Source organism: Lingula anatina, chromosome 4 (assembly GCF_051362555.1).
Source record: "Lingula anatina isolate TDL-2025a chromosome 4, LinAna3.0, whole genome shotgun sequence".
In the NCBI taxonomy this organism is placed as follows: Eukaryota; Metazoa; Brachiopoda; class Lingulata; order Lingulida; family Lingulidae; genus Lingula; species Lingula anatina.
The window spans coordinates 4,728,928-4,747,427 of record NC_141770.1 but is presented as its reverse complement, the minus strand read 5'-3'; the positions used below and the strand labels follow the sequence as shown (position 1 = coordinate 4,747,427).

The window sequence follows — 18,500 nt, the reverse complement described above, 5'->3', positions numbered from 1 at the left end:
CGATCTTGATTTCATATATAACCCATATCAGCAATACCGGTAAAAGCGTAAAAGCGACTCCATCACAAGGTATATTTAACAAGCGAGCTTTTACGTTGCTCTGACACTCAAGGTAAGCTGGAATGACTATGTGCAGAAACTTGAAAAAAGAATTAACAGTAAACTTTCCCTTCTAACTAAACTAAAACGATACTTAACATTGGAAACAAGGAAACTGTTTTATAATGCACATATACTACCTCATCTGTACACAACTAGAAAATATATACAAACTTCAAAAACGTGGAGCTAGAATCATTCTCGATATCCCAGAAAAAGAAGCCAAGAAACATCCAACAATTGAACTATTGAAGAAACTAAAATGGCAAACAATCTATGAACGGATAGAATATAAGAAAGCCACATTAGTTTTTAAAGCTTTAAATGGACTTTCACCTGAATACATCAAAGACTTACTGGGAATTACAACCATAGACACTACAGGCAGAATCACCCGATCAAATAATAAGGGAAATATCTATTTACCAGTTGGCAGACATAAAGACATATTAACTAAAGGCCCAATATGGACCTCGATTAGAATATGGAACTGCCTACAATTTAAAATAAAAAACTACAAAGACTTGGATACTTTTAAAATATTGTTTTTAAAAAACCAAAAGTATACAACTCTTAAGTCATGTAGCTCTAGGATTTTTACTAACATATAATGTCTTCTGCTTTATTCTTATTAATTAATTTTGTTATTTAAACTCACTTCATTTTTACCTCATTGTCATTTTAATTTCATAATTTATTCATCTTTTATTCATTAGAATAAAATTTCATTTTAACCCCCTAGAGGGCCATGTGTAAGATAAGTGTGCGCACTTAACATGTTTTACCCTCTTTAAATAAAGTTTATTATCATTATTATTATTATAAACGATCAGCAGCATAATGTGGCCAATTCTGCAAGTCGCTGTACAGAGCGTCTGTAAAGCCTCTCTTCTGGTCCTCAAATCAAGTTCGGTCCCTTGGTTCTAAACTGTTTACCAGAGGCTCTGTTCTTGTCCTACACCTGTAAATGTCCATCATGACGTGTTCAAACGTGTTCCCCAAACGTGTACTTGGCTGACTCTCTTTTGGGCCCCAAACTTTTTCTGCGGTATAGTCTTCATTTGGAAACCCGCCAGTTTGACGTTCGGAGGGAGGGGAGGGGATTAATTACTTGTAGTTAAGCAACTCAACTAACGGTCATTTGGTTGATTCGCCAGATCAACGGACTAGCTGGCTATTATTTCACAGCATAAATTGAAAGATATAAATTGCAGAGTAACCTTCTGTCACAAGGATACTACATATAATTATTTATTCCCTTCATGCCCCCCCCCCCGGGGGTCACTTGTAATTGATACTCCGTATCTTGATTAATGTGGAAGAATCAAAAGATGAAAAGAGTGCGCGGACGTGCTTTAGACAGGTCAGGTCACGAAGTAACGGCATCTCAGGCCACAAAATATGGCTTCACAGGGCAGTGAACAAACTGGAGAAATTTCCCTCTCCGACAATATTCCGAGCATATATGGTCACCCTGCTTCCTTCATGTCTTTACAACAATTCAGTATCATTATGCTGAATTCTATTACTGTTCTATTACTGATGTTGTATTCAACCATCTAATAAAATTTGATATTTGAAGAAAATTTTATTGCAGGATTTTACAATATCACCACTTTGCACCATTGCTATTATATGGCGCAGAGTACATGTTCCAAACAGGTATAGCTGCAAACAGTAAAATTGTTTGATATTAATAAAAATAAAAACAATTATGTTGATCATAATAACTAAACCACTCTGTGGGCTAACTGTCTACGGGTTGTAGCCAAGATGTGTTCAGTTTATAACACTCTCCTCTAGTTCGGGACATTTACAGATTGTCATTACCTCTCTCTCTCTCTCGTCATAAATCAAAGTCTCTGACATCTAACATTAGTATTTTAATTCAGGATATTTACAGAAATGTGTAAACATGATATTAATTCGAGAAAGGATATTTTTAGTGTTTGTAAATGTTACAAAGGAAATTACCAAAAATATATAGCTTTCCATATTGAGAAGACATGTTCCTCTACTCCCCTTCTCCAGATTTCCTGGCCCGAGGAGCAATATGTTTGTCCTAAGCTCTGAAGCTCTGAACGCGCTTGATAGAAACCAGATGTGGAGATAGTGAGATTTTATTGCCCGAGCCAGACTACCGACTTTCCAATCTTACAGGTTGAAAGAAGTGTGGGCGGGGGGGGGGGGGGGGGGGGAGGGGGGGTTATATATCTTCTTAACCGACTAAGCTAGATAGGCACGAAACAAGATAAAGTATATCAGAAGAAAGGCTCAACTTGACTTATTTCATAACATAATAGTTGCTATGCCCTTATGCTCCTCTTCCCACCCTGAACTCTTGTAATAAATAATCATTTTTCTTTTCATATGAAAGATGAGAGCGTAAATTAACTTATCACAACCGCTCACGTTTTGCATAACGTTTTTATTAATGTATCATATTACTTTTAATAACTGCTGACTGCTTTCCCAGTTAGAGGGTACAATGGCATAAACCAGTGAAAGTAATGGAACGTGTCATATATTTATTCCGATATTAATCTAAATATATGTGGCTCACATTTTCACTTTTTGTTGAAAGTTTTCTCACATCGAACTCAATTAATTGGGTTGGAGTGTCTACATCTGTAGCGGTGTTTTAAAGGGTCATAAATGGACCAATTTTGAGATAGCGTTATGCGAGACTTAGGTAACTTTTATATAAACGGAAAATAATATACTGTAGATTGATTCACAACTCTGCCTCCGGTCGAATACAAGCCCTTTACGGACCAACCAAAATTAAATGCCCGTGTCTGGTGCGGGTGCTCTATTTTCGTGGTTCTCTTACATAATTGCGCGGTGCTTCGTTAATCTGGCAACAAATGTTCGCTACAGATGAGATGCAAATAAAACGGTATAATGATCGACGCGAAAATGCCTTTAATCTGTTTTGATGCTTTCCATGTACGCATATGTACTATAATGTATAGGATTCGAAATTATCAACATCGGATTACTTAAAATAACCATCCAAAGATCATGTACATTACGGCGCACAATTCCTTTGATTTGTGGTTTTTAATGAACTTAAATAAAGATGCTGCGATAAAGACCATTCAACTTAATAAGACATGTATATATAGGGCGAAAAAGAAATTGAGACGTCCCTGGAGTCGAGACAAAATCTATGATAAAGAATCCCGATTCTGTAATAACAGCTAGGTTTTTCTCTTTTAAATTAATTTGAATTGTGCTCTATAACAAGAGAGGCAGTCAATGTGAGGGTCGGTGGGACATTTAATGGTGGGGATCGAGTATTTAAAATCACAGATTTCGGGCATGAAATTTTGTGGTTTCCGAGGTCAGTTTGTAAGTCAAAATTCAGGCCAGGGCGCTGTTCTGAATCTTTCCCTTGAACTGGTAAATTGAAACGGGGATTTTAGCCTTTAATTTTGCCCAAGGGAGAACGGCGTTGTGTAACAGTAAACTGCACTGGTATGCATAGGCCTACTTATACTACGTAGTTATACTGGATCTCTACAATGTCTTTGGTCAGATCACTGGGTTTTCATGATATTCCCTTCACTGCACGCTCCTAAAGCAATACAATTGGGATGCTAAGTTGTCATCATGTAGCAAAACAACACTTGAACATTATCTGAATGATATGGGATATACAGCTTGTGAAAGCCTAGGTATAAATATCAACAAGGTATGCAGCAAGTACATCTCTAATACCCCCTTTACACTGGACGGCGTCCTTTCTGCGACCATGAAATTTGGCATCTCTGTGGTCTTAATAAGGAGGCACGAGCATTGATTTTGTATCAGAATGAATGCTCAATGAACGGCCAGTTGTCGGCACGTAAAGTATTATAATTTTTAACTCTCAAATGGGGCCGTACTGCTGGACGCAGAAAGGACGCCGTCCAGTGTAAAAGGGGCTTAAACCAGCCCCGTCAATCAAACACACATTATGGTCAGTTGCGTCTTAGTTTAAATGCAGTCAAACAGGCAAATAGGCTTTAATTACGAAAATATTGCGCGTTTATTAATAAACTTTGTTTATTTTAGATCTGCTGATTCGAAAAAAAATATAATCCATTTCTACTACTTGCACAAAACGCGTGACCATACCAGTCCAGTGGACATTTAGGAAATTCACGGGAATAAACGCGTCCATATGAAAATAAGAGCTTATACTAACTTGAAACGGAATAAAAAGCGCACAATCATGGCAGTGAGTGAGCACCCCCCCCCCCCCCAACACCACCACATGCACACAATCACCCACGAATGTAACTGTCTTGAAAACATGAGGCAGAGAACGCCATAAATATTGTAGTATTATTCTTAAGCATCCTAAAGGTAGTCACGCAGCAAAACTTTTGTGTTCTTTAAAAAATCTGAGAATATATTATAGCAAATATAATACAATTTTAAATAATTGAAATGCATTTCTTTCTAACATTCAGTTTACGTACGTTTTTTGGTAGTCTCTCAAAGTTTTAAACCTCAAATATTGGAGACCATAATAGAGTCAGCCAAGGACACGTTTAGGGAACACGTTTGAACTCGTAATGATGGACATTTACAGGTGTAGGTCCAGTATAGAGCTTCTTGTAAACAGTTTAGAACCAAGGGACCGAACTTGATTTGAGGACCAGAAGAGAGGCTTTACATCTCCGGGAGATTGTACTGATGACTGCGGCGGTTGGAACTCTGGCCCGTCAGAACAATGCCTGAAATGATCGAAAACTTGATGATTGCCTTTTTTTCTTTTGATATTTTACCTGCGTATATATCACATCTTGAGATGTACTATCCGATTTACAAGAACATTGAGAACGTTCTGTTTAATACTTATGGCCACATTTTAAATACAGTGAGAACCATTTGAATTTAAAAATCGATTTGATTTATACCAACGGAATCTAAATCAGAGGAGGCAACAGATGAAAATTTTGAATGATTAAAAAGAATCACTGATGCTGGGGTACAGTAAAAGCCTACATAAAGATTCCATGTTAAATGCGATCCCGCTGCGGGCTCCAACTTTTCCATACGCACTCCCTGCATACACGCCGATAGAAGTTATATCCTACGTCCGCCCAGTCTGGAAATAGCTAGTATTAGTAACATGACATCATACATGCACTTGTATGTCATAGTTTTAATACAACAACGTCACACTTATGTCACAGTACTGTCATTGGACTACAGGGTCATTTGGAATCTTTGTAGCTTACAACATTTGAAGCTACATGTATTTACTTGAATTTGTAACTTGGACTTGAGCGGTATTCTCGAAACTCTTGTAATTTTAAGACTTACAAACTTTAGTAACTTTTCGCGTATCTTTCGGGGCATTTTATCGACATATTCCAATCCCGTTCTTGGTGTCGATAAAATGCTTATCTAGACATTAAAGTAGTTTAACATACATCTAAATGATTCAAAAAGGGGTGAAGCAACATGTTCTTTCAAGTTTCTTCGGAAAATCCACTCATATTGAATGTGCTTCCTCCAACATGCTAGCACAAGAATTGTATTTGGCTCCTCTTGTAAGATTCCCCCTGTTAGGATATCCCAAGATTACCGCTAGCACAAGCGCTTTTATTTATTAAATTTGCAATTCAAATGTTCAAGGATATTTCCCAGAGTAAGTAGGTAGAATTAAACACTCACCATGTTGTACAAATTTGACACCTTTGATGATAATACCCTTTTAGGACACCATTTGAAGACTTGTAAATAAGTTGACTCAATTTGTCAAAATGACATTTCGTTTGACACAGTAATGCAATATTTGTTCAGATCGATATATTTTATTATTTTATGTGTGTGGGTATAAAAGTGGAAAAAATATTTTTTCCTATACACCTTTGCCGTTATCATAAGGAGTGAGTAAATGCTATTTTCATGTCAATAAAAATGCAGCTGCAATTTCTATTGTACCTATGAGTAAAATGTTGACTACTGGAACCTGTACAAAAAAATAAAAAAAAGGGATTTTTAAGCAAATAAACAAGTAAAAATACTAATTGTGCTCACTGATTACTCAAACAAAATTTCATATTTGAGTGATGTATACTCACTGATAAGTAAAATTACCCTCACCTTCTGGATTTTTTTTCACCAACAGTAGCGATATGAAATGTAAATTTTACACAAGTCCCCATGTTCTTGTTTCATGCTGTCACCCTTCGCCCACTAATTATTTACGGTCTTACACACATTCTTTTGGGAAAAGATAAATCTTGAGGTTTCAGTGACTATATTAATTAACATTTACGCATACAGTATGTCATTTTATAATTTAAAAGCTGAAAAATTGGTTTCTCAAATTTCTCTTTTACCTGAGCACCCACAATCACTTTTTCAACGGCAATTTAATGGCACCATTTAGTACAAAACCCTAACAGTGATTCAGTGTTTGGTGTTTTTTTTTTTTTTTTTTTTTTTTTTTTTTTTTTTTTTTTTTAATCGCTTAAATCAGAAAAAAGATGCATTATTGAATAATTAGATGCAGGAAAAACTCATTTTCAGTATCTGGACGATAATAAAGGATTACAATACCCTTAAGTGTTGTGTAGAAATTTTAATAATAAAATCATTGAAATGTGAGCTTTTGATACGAATTGCTTCGCAGAAGGGCAGATTAGTTCTTTTAGACATAATTTAACTTTAGTTCTTTTTATGTTTCATCACCAGTGTATAAAAATTTATTCATATGAAATATTACTTGTCTTTTTTTCCTGTGATATGTACTGCTTATACGTAACTACTATCGCAAAGGCAGATAGAGGCTTTCTTCTGGGTCTTCCGGAAGACGGTCAGAAGTTTTAAAGTTTACGTCGACGGGCATCTAAACATTTCTATCAGATCAATAATCTTCAAGATTTCGTGGACGATCTTCTTACTTTGGCTGTGACGGTATTCCGTGACTTTCTTACTTACTTCGATGACAATAGATGTCATGAGACTTTGGTCGCCTCGAGTGCTTTAGATCATATCAAAATCTTGAGGCCCGCGCATTTTCGTGAAAGAAAACGTGCTTGAGGAAAAACTCGAAAAAGAGCGGTAATATATAAGAATAAATAAAATATTGGGAACAGCCCTGACAAAATGTTCAGTAATCCTAATTCGTAACACGAAATAAAGTGTTGTGTGTTTGGGAATTTATTTAATTTGTTTCTCATATTCTTCTGATATTTCAACCGAAAGATGTATAATTTGAAACCCAAGCACTGCGTCTTTACACGTTTTCCGCTGGTGTAACAGGAATGGAAGTCGCTAGGAACCGTTGTCCGTTCCCCATTACGTTGCACATTGACATTCGTCCCATTTACCTACTAGCCCCAATACTCCAACTAACCCTAACCTGTACTACACAGATGGGACCCCAGACATCCAATCCTAGGACTACCATTCCTGTCACAAGGCCATCATGGAATTAGTCAGCACTGCTTTGAAGCCCTGTCGGCCATATTTAGTCCGCGGATCATCTGTTCTGAATGGTCTCTAATTCTATGAAAAAGTACTGGTAACTGATAATTGAGAGAGGTACTATTCGGGGCTGACTGGTAGATGTATGACCTAAAATAAACCTATTTAGCAATGAGCAGTAATGATAAAAGTGTTGTTTCCTCTTTTATTTCCTCGTATTTATAACTTTTGAAAAAAGATTACAAATGTATCCATTAGTATCAAGTAATGTATGATGCAATATTACATAATGACATGGTTTTTCTTTAATGGTCACTATGGAGGCAATGCCCAAAATCGGGTTTTCTTCAATTTGATATAATGCTTTACGGTATAATGACCATCAATTTTTAATAATAAAATAAAAGTATCATGGATATACAGAAAATGTGACTAGCGAAAGTCTTAAAGAACAACGGAAGTTGCACCTTGAAATGCAGATATGTTAAAAACTAAATTTTAACAAAAACTGTTTGACTTCCAGAAAAAGTAACCAAACTGAGCGATTTTCAAATTAAAGCTGTATTTCAGTCCTATGTTTCTTTCCTGTAAGTCCAAGAAGAGTTAAAGACATGGTTTTTTAAAAGTCACTATAGCGGCAGAGCCCAAAATAAGCTTTTCATCAATTTTGATGCAATATTACATAATGCTTTTAAGCTATTAAAATAGCATGAAAATATACTGAACAAAAATATAAACGCACGAAACTAAAATGGTCAGTTTAAATAGATAATTATGAAATATGACCAGGTTGATGGTTTATTTGTGAACTGATGGATTTGTTTTGATCAAGTATAGTGGTCTGGTTTCACTTGGCCGCTCCCCGTGAGTATACTCAAAGGTTCAGTTTTTCACCCATAAGACTAATGGAGCATGAGGGAGTGAAAGTCAATCTGTATGACCAATACACAGACACTCCTTACAGTCTAGGCAATAAAACGGCACACCAAAATGTGCATTTCTGTCACTTGTCAACATGCCACAGATGTCTGAAATCATGAGGGAGCGTGCCATCGGCATGCTCATTGCTGGCTTGTTGGTAACAGAAGTTGCAGCATGCCTGAATGTGCATCATTCCACTGTCAGCCGTCTGAGAACACGCTTCAGAGACACTGGAAGCACTATAGGAACCACCCACATGCCTGCCGCCAACGTGCTACCACACCCAATATGTCGCCCATCGAACACCTGTGGGATGTTCTGGATCAGCGTTTTGGCCATCATGTCTCAGCTCCCGAGAATGTTCACTAACTGCGAGCACAACTCCAGGAGGAATGGGATGATATCCCTCAGGCCACTATTGACAACTTGGTGATATCCATGCGCCGTCGGTGTACTGCTCTGCGCGAAGCTAATGGCGGCCATACTCGTTATTAGTGTCTGTGAACTCAGGATGTTGACACCCATGGTGTAGTTGATCCCCTATCTCTTGGACTGTGCACTTAAACATCCTGTAATGGTATCAAAGTGATGTCTATTTGTTGAGGAAAATATGCTGTTATTGTTGGCTATATACTTTAGTTCAATACAAGAAAATAAATCAACATATTCTTTTGTGCGTTTATATTTTTGTTCAGTATAGTTAAAAATTAATAATTTTGACAAATATAGTACAATGTTAGTGAAACTTGTACAGAAACCATTTGACAAGATCCATAATCTTGCCACATATCATGTATTGTACTCATGGAAACAGCCATGATCTTGCTGCTGTCTTTACAGCTGCCTGCTTTTCCTGTAGGAATAGCCATGACTGAACAGGTACACTCAGCTCACCAAGAAGCCATTACTGTGTGGAAAGGGTCACCTGAAAAAGAAGACAGAAGAATGGATTTTTGAAATGACTAATATTAATTTATGAACGACAGAAGCCTTACAGGCAACCAGAGCAAGTTTAAAGAAAAATATAAACCTATGTTGTACTGTCAAGCATCCAAATAGTTATGGCAGAAATAAGTATTGTGGTGAATGACCTGTCACAAAGTCCATGGATGAAAATAGTTAAACGTTAATAATTTTTTATAAATATAGTTCAATGTTTTTGAAATTTGTACAACTGAAGCTTCAAACCTGTAAAAACCTGAGATAAGCTTACCAACTGACTGTGTGTAAAATGTATTTTTTTTAAACAATAAACTTGGGAAAACTGCAAATCGCATTGAAAAATCTGGTAAATTCCATGGATGAAAATAGTTAAACATTAATAATTTTGGCAAATGAAGTCCAATGTTTCTGAAATTTGTACAACTGCAGCTTCAAACCTGTAAAAACCTGAGATAAGCTTACCAACTGACTGTGTGTAATTAAAGTGAATTTTTTTCAAACAATAAATTTGGGAAAACTGCAAATTGCATTGAAAAAGCTGGTAAATTCCATGGATGAAAATAGTTAAATGTTAATTATTTCGGCATTTATAGTTCAATGTTTGTGAAATTTGTACAACTAAAGCTTCAAACCTGTAAAAAACTGAGATAAGCTTATCAACTGACTGAGTGCAATTAAAGTGTATTTTTTTTTAACCATAAATTTGGGAAAACTACAAATTGCATTGAAAAATCTGGTAAATTCCATGGATGAAAATAGTTAAACGTTAATTATTTTCACAAATACAGTTCAATGTTTGTGAGATTTGTACAACTGAAGCTTCAAACCTGTAAAAATCTGAGATAAGCTGATCAACTGACTGTGTGTAATTGAAGTTTATTTTTTTAAACAATACATTTGGGAAAACTGCAAATTGCATTGAAAAAGCTGGTAAATTCCATGGATGAAAATAGTTAAATGTTAATAATTTTTACTAATATAGTTCAATGTTTGTGAAATTTGTAGAAATGAAGCTTCAAACCGGTAAAAACCTGAGATAGGCTTATCGACTGACTGCGTGTAATTGAAGTGTATTTGTAGGATATTTCAGATAACTGAAAATAAAATTTTAAAAACAAGAAATTCCCCTTAGATATAAATAAATAAATAAATAAATAAATAAATAAATGTTTCAATATTGCAAGAAATCATTTAGTCTCAAATGAAACATCAAATGTGAAGATTTGTGTTTGTCTGTGTAAAATGTGGATAATTACCCATAACTCTCAGCTGGAAAACTATATATACCCATTTCAGCCTTCACATTCCTACCAATACCAGACACAGTTTCCTCTCTACAATGCATTTCTGGAATCAGGCTGTTGGCACACCATTTGACAATGTCCTTAATTTTGCCACATATCATGTATTGTACTCATGGAAACAGCCATGATCTTGCTGCTGTCTTTACAGCTGCCTGCTTTTCCTGTAGGAATAGCCATGACTGAACAGGTACACTCAGCTCACCAAGAAGCCATTACTGTGTGGAAGGGGTCACCTGAAAAAGAAGACAGAAGAATGGATTTTTGAAATGACCTACATTATATTATGAAAGAAAGAAGCCTTACAGGCAACCAGAGCAAGTTTTAAGAAAAATATAAACCTATGTTGTACTGTCAAGCGTCCAAATAGTTATGGCAGAAATAAGTGTTGTGGTGAATAACCTGTCACAAGTGGTCGCACTTGTTTCTGCCCAGACTGGTACATTCATACATTTTTAATTATTTTTAATGTAAACTTGATCACAACAATTAAATTTTCAGTGAAATGTGTATACAAATAAAGTTCAACAACTGTAATAATATGAGATATAACTAACAGTTTATATATTACTGAGTGTAAATAAAATGATTATTTTTTAACAATATATTTGAGAAAACACATTGGCAAATTCCATGTATGAAAATAGTTAAACGTTAATAATTTTTACAAATACAGTTCAATGTTTGTGAAATTTGTACAACTGAAGCTTCAAACCAGTAAAAATCTGAGATAAGCTGATCAACTGACTGTGTGCAATTAAAGTGTATTTTTTTTTAAACAATAAATTTGGGAAAACTGCAAATTGCATTGAAAAAGCTGGTAAATTCCATGGATGAAAATAGTTAAATGTTAATAATTTTGGCAAATGAAGTCCAATGTTTCTGAAATTTGTAAAACTGAAGCTTCAAACCGGTAAAAACCTGAGATAGGCTTATCGACTGACTGCGTGTAATTGAAGTGTATTTGTAGAATATTTGAGATACTGAAAATAAGATTTTAAAAACTAGAAATTCCCCTTAGATATAAATAAATAAATAAATGTATCAATATTGCAAGAAATCATTTAGTCTCAAATGAAACGTCAAATGTGAAGATTTGTGTTTGTCTGTGTAAAATGTGGATAATTACCCATAACTCTCATCTGGAAAACTATATATTTCAGCCTTCACATTCCTACCAATACCAGACACAGTTTCCTCTCTACAATGCATTTCTGGAATCAGGCTGTTGGCACACCATTTGACAATGTCCTTAATCTTGCCACATGTATTGTACTCATGGAAACAGCCATAATCTTGCTGCTGACTTTATTTTGTAGCTGCCTGCATTTCCTGTAGGAATAGCCATGACTGAACAGGTACACTCAGCTCACCAAGAAGCCATTACTGTGTGGAAAGGGTCACCTGAAAAAGAAGACAGAAGAATGGATTTTTGAAATGACTAACATTATTTTTTGAAAGACAGAAGCCTTACAGGCAACCAGAGCAAGGTTTGAGAAAAATATAAACCTATGTTGTACTGTCAAGTGTCCAAATAGTTATGGCAGAAATAAGTGTTGTGGTGAATAACCTGTCACAAGTGGTCGCACTTGTTTCTGCCCAGACTGGTACATTCATACATTTTTAATTATTTTTAATGTAAACTTGATCACAACAATTAAATTTTCAGTGAAATGTGTATACAAATAAAGTTCAACAACTGTAATAATATGAGATATAACTAACAGTTTATATATTACTGAGTGTAAGTAAAGTGATTATTTTTTAACAATATATTTGAGAAAACACATTGGCAAATTCCATGGATGAAAATAGTTAAACGTTAATAATTTTTACAAATACAGTTCAATGTTTGTGAAATTTGTACAACTGAAGCTTCAAACCAGTAAAAACCTGAGATAAGCTGATCAACTGACTGTGTGCAATTGAAGTGTATTTTTTTAAACAATAAATTTGGGAAAACTGCAAATTGCAATTAAAAAACCTGGTAAATTCCATGGATGAAAATAGTTAAACGTTAATAATTTTTACAAATATAGTTCAATGTTTGTGAAATTTGTACAACTGAAGCTTCAAACCTGTAAAAACCTGATATAAGATTATCAACTGACTGAGTGTAATTAAAGTGTATTATTTTAAACAATAAATTTGGGAAAACTGCAAATTGCATTGAAAAAGCTGGTAAATTCCATGGATGAAAATAGTTAAACATTAATAATTTTTTATAAATATAGTTCAATGTTTTTGAAATTTGTACAACTGAAGCTTCAAACCTGTAAAAACCTGAGATAAGCTTACCAACTGACTGTGTGTAAAATGTATTTTTTTTAAACAATAAACTTGGGAAAACTGCAAATCGCATTGAAAAATCTGGTAAATTCCATGGATGAAAATAGTTAAACATTAATAATTTTGGCAAATGAAGTCCAATGTTTCTGAGATTTGTACAACTGCAGCTTCAAACCTGTAAAAACCTGAGATAAGCTTACCAACTGACTGTGTGTAATTAAAGTGAATTTTTTTCAAACAATAAATTTGGGAAAACTGCAAATTGCATTGAAAAAGCTGGTAAATTCCATGGATGAAAATAGTTAAATGTTAATTATTTCGGCATTTATAGTTCAATGTTTGTGAAATTTGTACAACTAAAGCTTCAAACCTGTAAAAAACTGAGATAAGCTTATCAACTGACTGAGTGCAATTAAAGTGTATTTTTTTTTAACCATAAATTTGGGAAAACTACAAATTGCATTGAAAAATCTGGTAAATTCCATGGATGAAAATAGTTAAACGTTAATTATTTTCACAAATACAGTTTAATGTTTGTGAGATTTGTACAACTGAAGCTTCAAACCTGTAAAAATCTGAGATAAGCTGATCAACTGACTGTGTGTAATTGAAGTTTATTTTTTTAAACAATACATTTGGGAAAACTGCAAATTGCAATTAAAAAACCTGGTAAATTCCATGGATGAAAATAGTTAAACGTTAATAATTTTTACAAACATAGTTCAATGTTTGTGAAATTTGTACAACTGAAGCTTCAAACCTGTAAAAACCTGATATAAGATTATCAACTGACTGAGTGTAATTAAAGTGTATTATTTTAAACAATAAATTTGGGAAAACTGCAAATTGCATTGAAAAAGCTGGTAAATTCCATGGATGAAAATAGTTAAACATTAATAATTTTGGCAAATGAAGTCCAATGATTCTGAAATTTGTACAACTGAAGCTTCAAACCTGTAAAAATCTGAGATAGGCTTATCAACTGACTGTGTGTAATTGAAAGTTTATTTTTTTAAACAATAAATTTGGGAAAACTGCAAATTGCATTGAAAAAGCTGGTAAATTCCATGGATGAAAATGGTTAAATGTTAATAATTTTGGCAAATGAAGTCCAATGTTTCTGAAATTTGTAAAACTGAAGCTTCAAAACTGTAAAAACCTGTGATAAAATTATCAACTGACTGTGTGTAATTGAAGTGTATTTGTAGAATATTTGAGATAACTGAAAATAAGATTTTAAAAACTAGAAATTCCCCTTAGATATAAATAAATAAATAAATGTATCAATATTGCAAGAAATCATTTAGTCTCAAATGAAACGTCAAATGTGAAGATTTGTGTTTGTCTGTGTAAAATGTGGATAATTACCCATAACTCTCATCTGGAAAACTATATATACCCATTTCAGCCTTCACATTCCTACCAATACCAGACACAGTTTCCTCTCTACAATGCATTTCTGGAATCAGGCTGTTGGCACACCATTTGACAATGTCCTTAATCTTGCCACATGTATTGTACTCATGGAAACAGCCATAATCTTGCTGCTGACTTTATTTTGTAGCTGCCTGCATTTCCTGTAGGAATAGCCATGACTGAACAGGTACACTCAGCTCACCAAGAAGCCATTACTGTGTGGAAAGGGTCACCTGAAAAAGAAGACAGAAGAATGGATTTTTGAAATGACTAACATTATTTTTTGAAAGACAGAAGCCTTACAGGCAACCAGAGCAAGGTTTGAGAAAAATATAAACCTATGTTGTACTGTCAAGCGTCCAAATAGTTATGGCAGAAATAAGTGTTGTGGTGAATGACCTGTCACAAGTGGTCGCACTTGTTTCTGCCCAGACTGGTACATTCATACATTTTTAATTATTTTTAATGTTAACTTGATCACAACAATTAAATTTTCAGTGAAATGTGTATACAAATAAAGTTCAACAACTGTAATAATATGAGATATAACTAACAGTTTATATATTACTGAGTGTAAGTAAAGTGATTATTTTTTAACAATATATTTGAGAAAACACATTGGCAAATTCCATGTATGAAAATAGTTAAACGTTAATAATTTTTACAAATACAGTTCAATGTTTGTGAAATTTGTACAACTGAAGCTTCAAACCAGTAAAAATCTGAGATAAGCTGATCAACTGACTGTGTGCAATTAAAGTGTATTTATTTAAACAATAAATTTGGGGAAACTGCAAATTGCATTGAAAAAGCTGGTAAATTCCATGGATGAAAATAGTTAAATGTTAATAATTTTGGCAAATGAAGTCCAATGATTCTGAAATTTGTACAACTGAAGCTTCAAACCAGTAAAAATCTGAGATAAGCTGATCAACTGACTGTGTGCAATTAAAGTGTATTTATTTAAACAATAAATTTGGGGAAACTGCAAATTGCATTGAAAAAGCTGGTAAATTCCATGGATGAAAATAGTTAAATGTTAATAATTTTGGCAAATGAAGTCCAATGATTCTGAAATTTGTACAAATGAAGCTTCAAACCTGTAAAAATCTGAGATAAGCTTATCAACTGACAGTGTGTAATTGAAGTTTATTTTTTTAAACAATACATTTGGGAAAACTGCAAATTGCATTGAAAAAGCTGGTAAATTCCATGGATGAAAATAGTTAAATGTTAATAATTTTGGCAAATGAAGTCCAATGATTCTGAAATTTGTACAACTGAAGCTTCAAACCTGTAAAAATCTGAGATAGGCTTATCAACTGACTGTGTGTAATTGAAAGTTTATTTTTTTAAACAATAAATTTGGGAAAACTGCAAATTGCATTGAAAAAGCTGGTAAATTCCATGGATGAAAATGGTTAAATGTTAATAATTTTGGCAAATGAAGTCCAATGTTTCTGAAATTTGTAAAACTGAAGCTTCAAAACTGTAAAAACCTGTGATAAAATTATCAACTGACTGTGTGTAATTGAAGTGTATTTGTAGAATATTTGAGATAACTGAAAATAAGATTTTAAAAACTAGAAATTCCCCTTAGATATAAATAAATAAATAAATGTATCAATATTGCAAGAAATCATTTAGTCTCAAATGAAACGTCAAATGTGAAGATTTGTGTTTGTCTGTGTAAAATGTGGATAATTACCCATAACTCTCAGCTGGAAAACTATATATACCCATTTCAGCCTTCACATTCCTACCAATACCAGACACAGTTTCCTCTCTACAATGCATTTCTGGAATCAGGCTGTTGGCACACCATTTGACAATGTCCTTAATCTTGCCACATGTATTGTACTCATGGAAACAGCCATAATCTTGCTGCTGACTTTATTTTGTAGCTGCCTGCATTTCCTGTAGGAATAGCCATGACTGAACAGGTACACTCAGCTCACCAAGAAGCCATTACTGTGTGGAAAGGGTCACCTGAAAAAGAAGACAGAAGAATGGATTTTTGAAATGACTAACATTATTTTTTGAAAGACAGAAGCCTTACAGGCAACCAGAGCAAGGTTTGAGAAAAATATAAACCTATGTTGTACTGTCAAGCGTCCAAATAGTTATGGCAGAAATAAGTGTTGTGGTGAATGACCTGTCACAAGTGGTCGCACTTGTTTCTGCCCAGACTGGTACATTCATACATTTTTAATTATTTTTAATGTTAACTTGATCACAACAATTAAATTTTCAGTGAAATGTGTATACAAATAAAGTTCAACAACTGTAATAATATGAGATATAACTAACAGTTTATATATTACTGAGTGTAAGTAAAGTGATTATTTTTTAACAATATATTTGAGAAAACACATTGGCAAATTCCATGTATGAAAATAGTTAAACGTTAATAATTTTTACAAATACAGTTCAATGTTTGTGAAATTTGTACAACTGAAGCTTCAAACCAGTAAAAATCTGAGATAAGCTGATCAACTGACTGTGTGCAATTAAAGTGTATTTATTTAAACAATAAATTTGGGGAAACTGCAAATTGCATTGAAAAAGCTGGTAAATTCCATGGATGAAAATAGTTAAATGTTAATAATTTTGGCAAATGAAGTCCAATGATTCTGAAATTTGTACAACTGAAGCTTCAAACCAGTAAAAATCTGAGATAAGCTGATCAACTGACTGTGTGCAATTAAAGTGTATTTATTTAAACAATAAATTTGGGGAAACTGCAAATTGCATTGAAAAAGCTGGTAAATTCCATGGATGAAAATAGTTAAATGTTAATAATTTTGGCAAATGAAGTCCAATGATTCTGAAATTTGTACAAATGAAGCTTCAAACCTGTAAAAATCTGAGATAAGCTTATCAACTGACAGTGTGTAATTGAAGTTTATTTTTTTAAACAATACATTTGGGAAAACTGCAAATTGCATTGAAAAAGCTGGTAAATTCCATGGATGAAAATAGTTAAATGTTAATAATTTTGGCAAATGAAGTCCAATGATTCTGAAATTTGTACAACTGAAGCTTCAAACCTGTAAAAATCTGAGATAGGCTTATCAACTGACTGTGTGTAATTGAAAGTTTATTTTTTTAAACAATAAATTTGGGAAAACTGCAAATTGCATTGAAAAAGCTGGTAAATTCCATGGATGAAAATGGTTAAATGTTAATAATTTTGGCAAATGAAGTCCAATGTTTCTGAAATTTGTAAAACTGAAGCTTCAAAACTGTAAAAACCTGTGATAAAATTATCAACTGACTGTGTGTAATTGAAGTGTATTTGTAGAATATTTGAGATAACTGAAAATAAGATTTTAAAAACTAGAAATTCCCCTTAGATATAAATAAATAAATAAATGTATCAATATTGCAAGAAATCATTTAGTCTCAAATGAAACGTCAAATGTGAAGATTTGTGTTTGTCTGTGTAAAATGTGGATAATTACCCATAACTCTCATCTGGAAAACTATATATACCCATTTCAGCCTTCACATTCCTACCAATACCAGACACAGTTTCCTCTCTACAATGCATTTCTGGAATCAGGCTGTTGGCACACCATTTGACAATGTCCTTAATCTTGCCACATGTATTGTACTCATGGAAACAGCCATAATCTTGCTGCTGACTTTATTTTGTAGCTGCCTGCATTTCCTGTAGGAATAGCCATGACTGAACAGGTACACTCAGCTCACCAAGAAGCCATTACTGTGTGGAAAGGGTCACCTGAAAAAGAAGACAGAAGAATGGATTTTTGAAATGACTAACATTATTTTTTGAAAGACAGAAGCCTTACAGGCAACCAGAGCAAGGTTTGAGAAAAATATAAACCTATGTTGTACTGTCAAGCGTCCAAATAGTTATGGCAGAAATAAGTGTTGTGGTGAATGACCTGTCACAAGTGGTCGCACTTGTTTCTGCCCAGACTGGTACATTCATACATTTTTAATTATTTTTAATGTTAACTTGATCACAACAATTAAATTTTCAGTGAAATGTGTATACAAATAAAGTTCAACAACTGTAATAATATGAGATATAACTAACAGTTTATATATTACTGAGTGTAAGTAAAGTGA

At 33.8% G+C, this 18,500-nt stretch overlaps 1 long non-coding RNA gene across 1 annotated transcript; it reads right to left on the bottom strand.

Annotated features, from left to right (window-relative positions):
* Positions 1–10,146: 10,146 nt before the first annotated feature.
* Positions 10,147–18,293, bottom strand: LOC106173396 (uncharacterized). The gene is made up of 5 exons (XR_015334062.1): positions 17,867–18,293; positions 16,111–16,391; positions 14,355–14,635; positions 11,827–12,101; positions 10,147–10,933 (listed from the first exon to the last, which is right to left on the bottom strand). It is a non-coding gene; the product is annotated as an uncharacterized LOC106173396 (long non-coding RNA).
* Between the last annotated feature and the right edge of the window lie 207 nt (positions 18,294–18,500).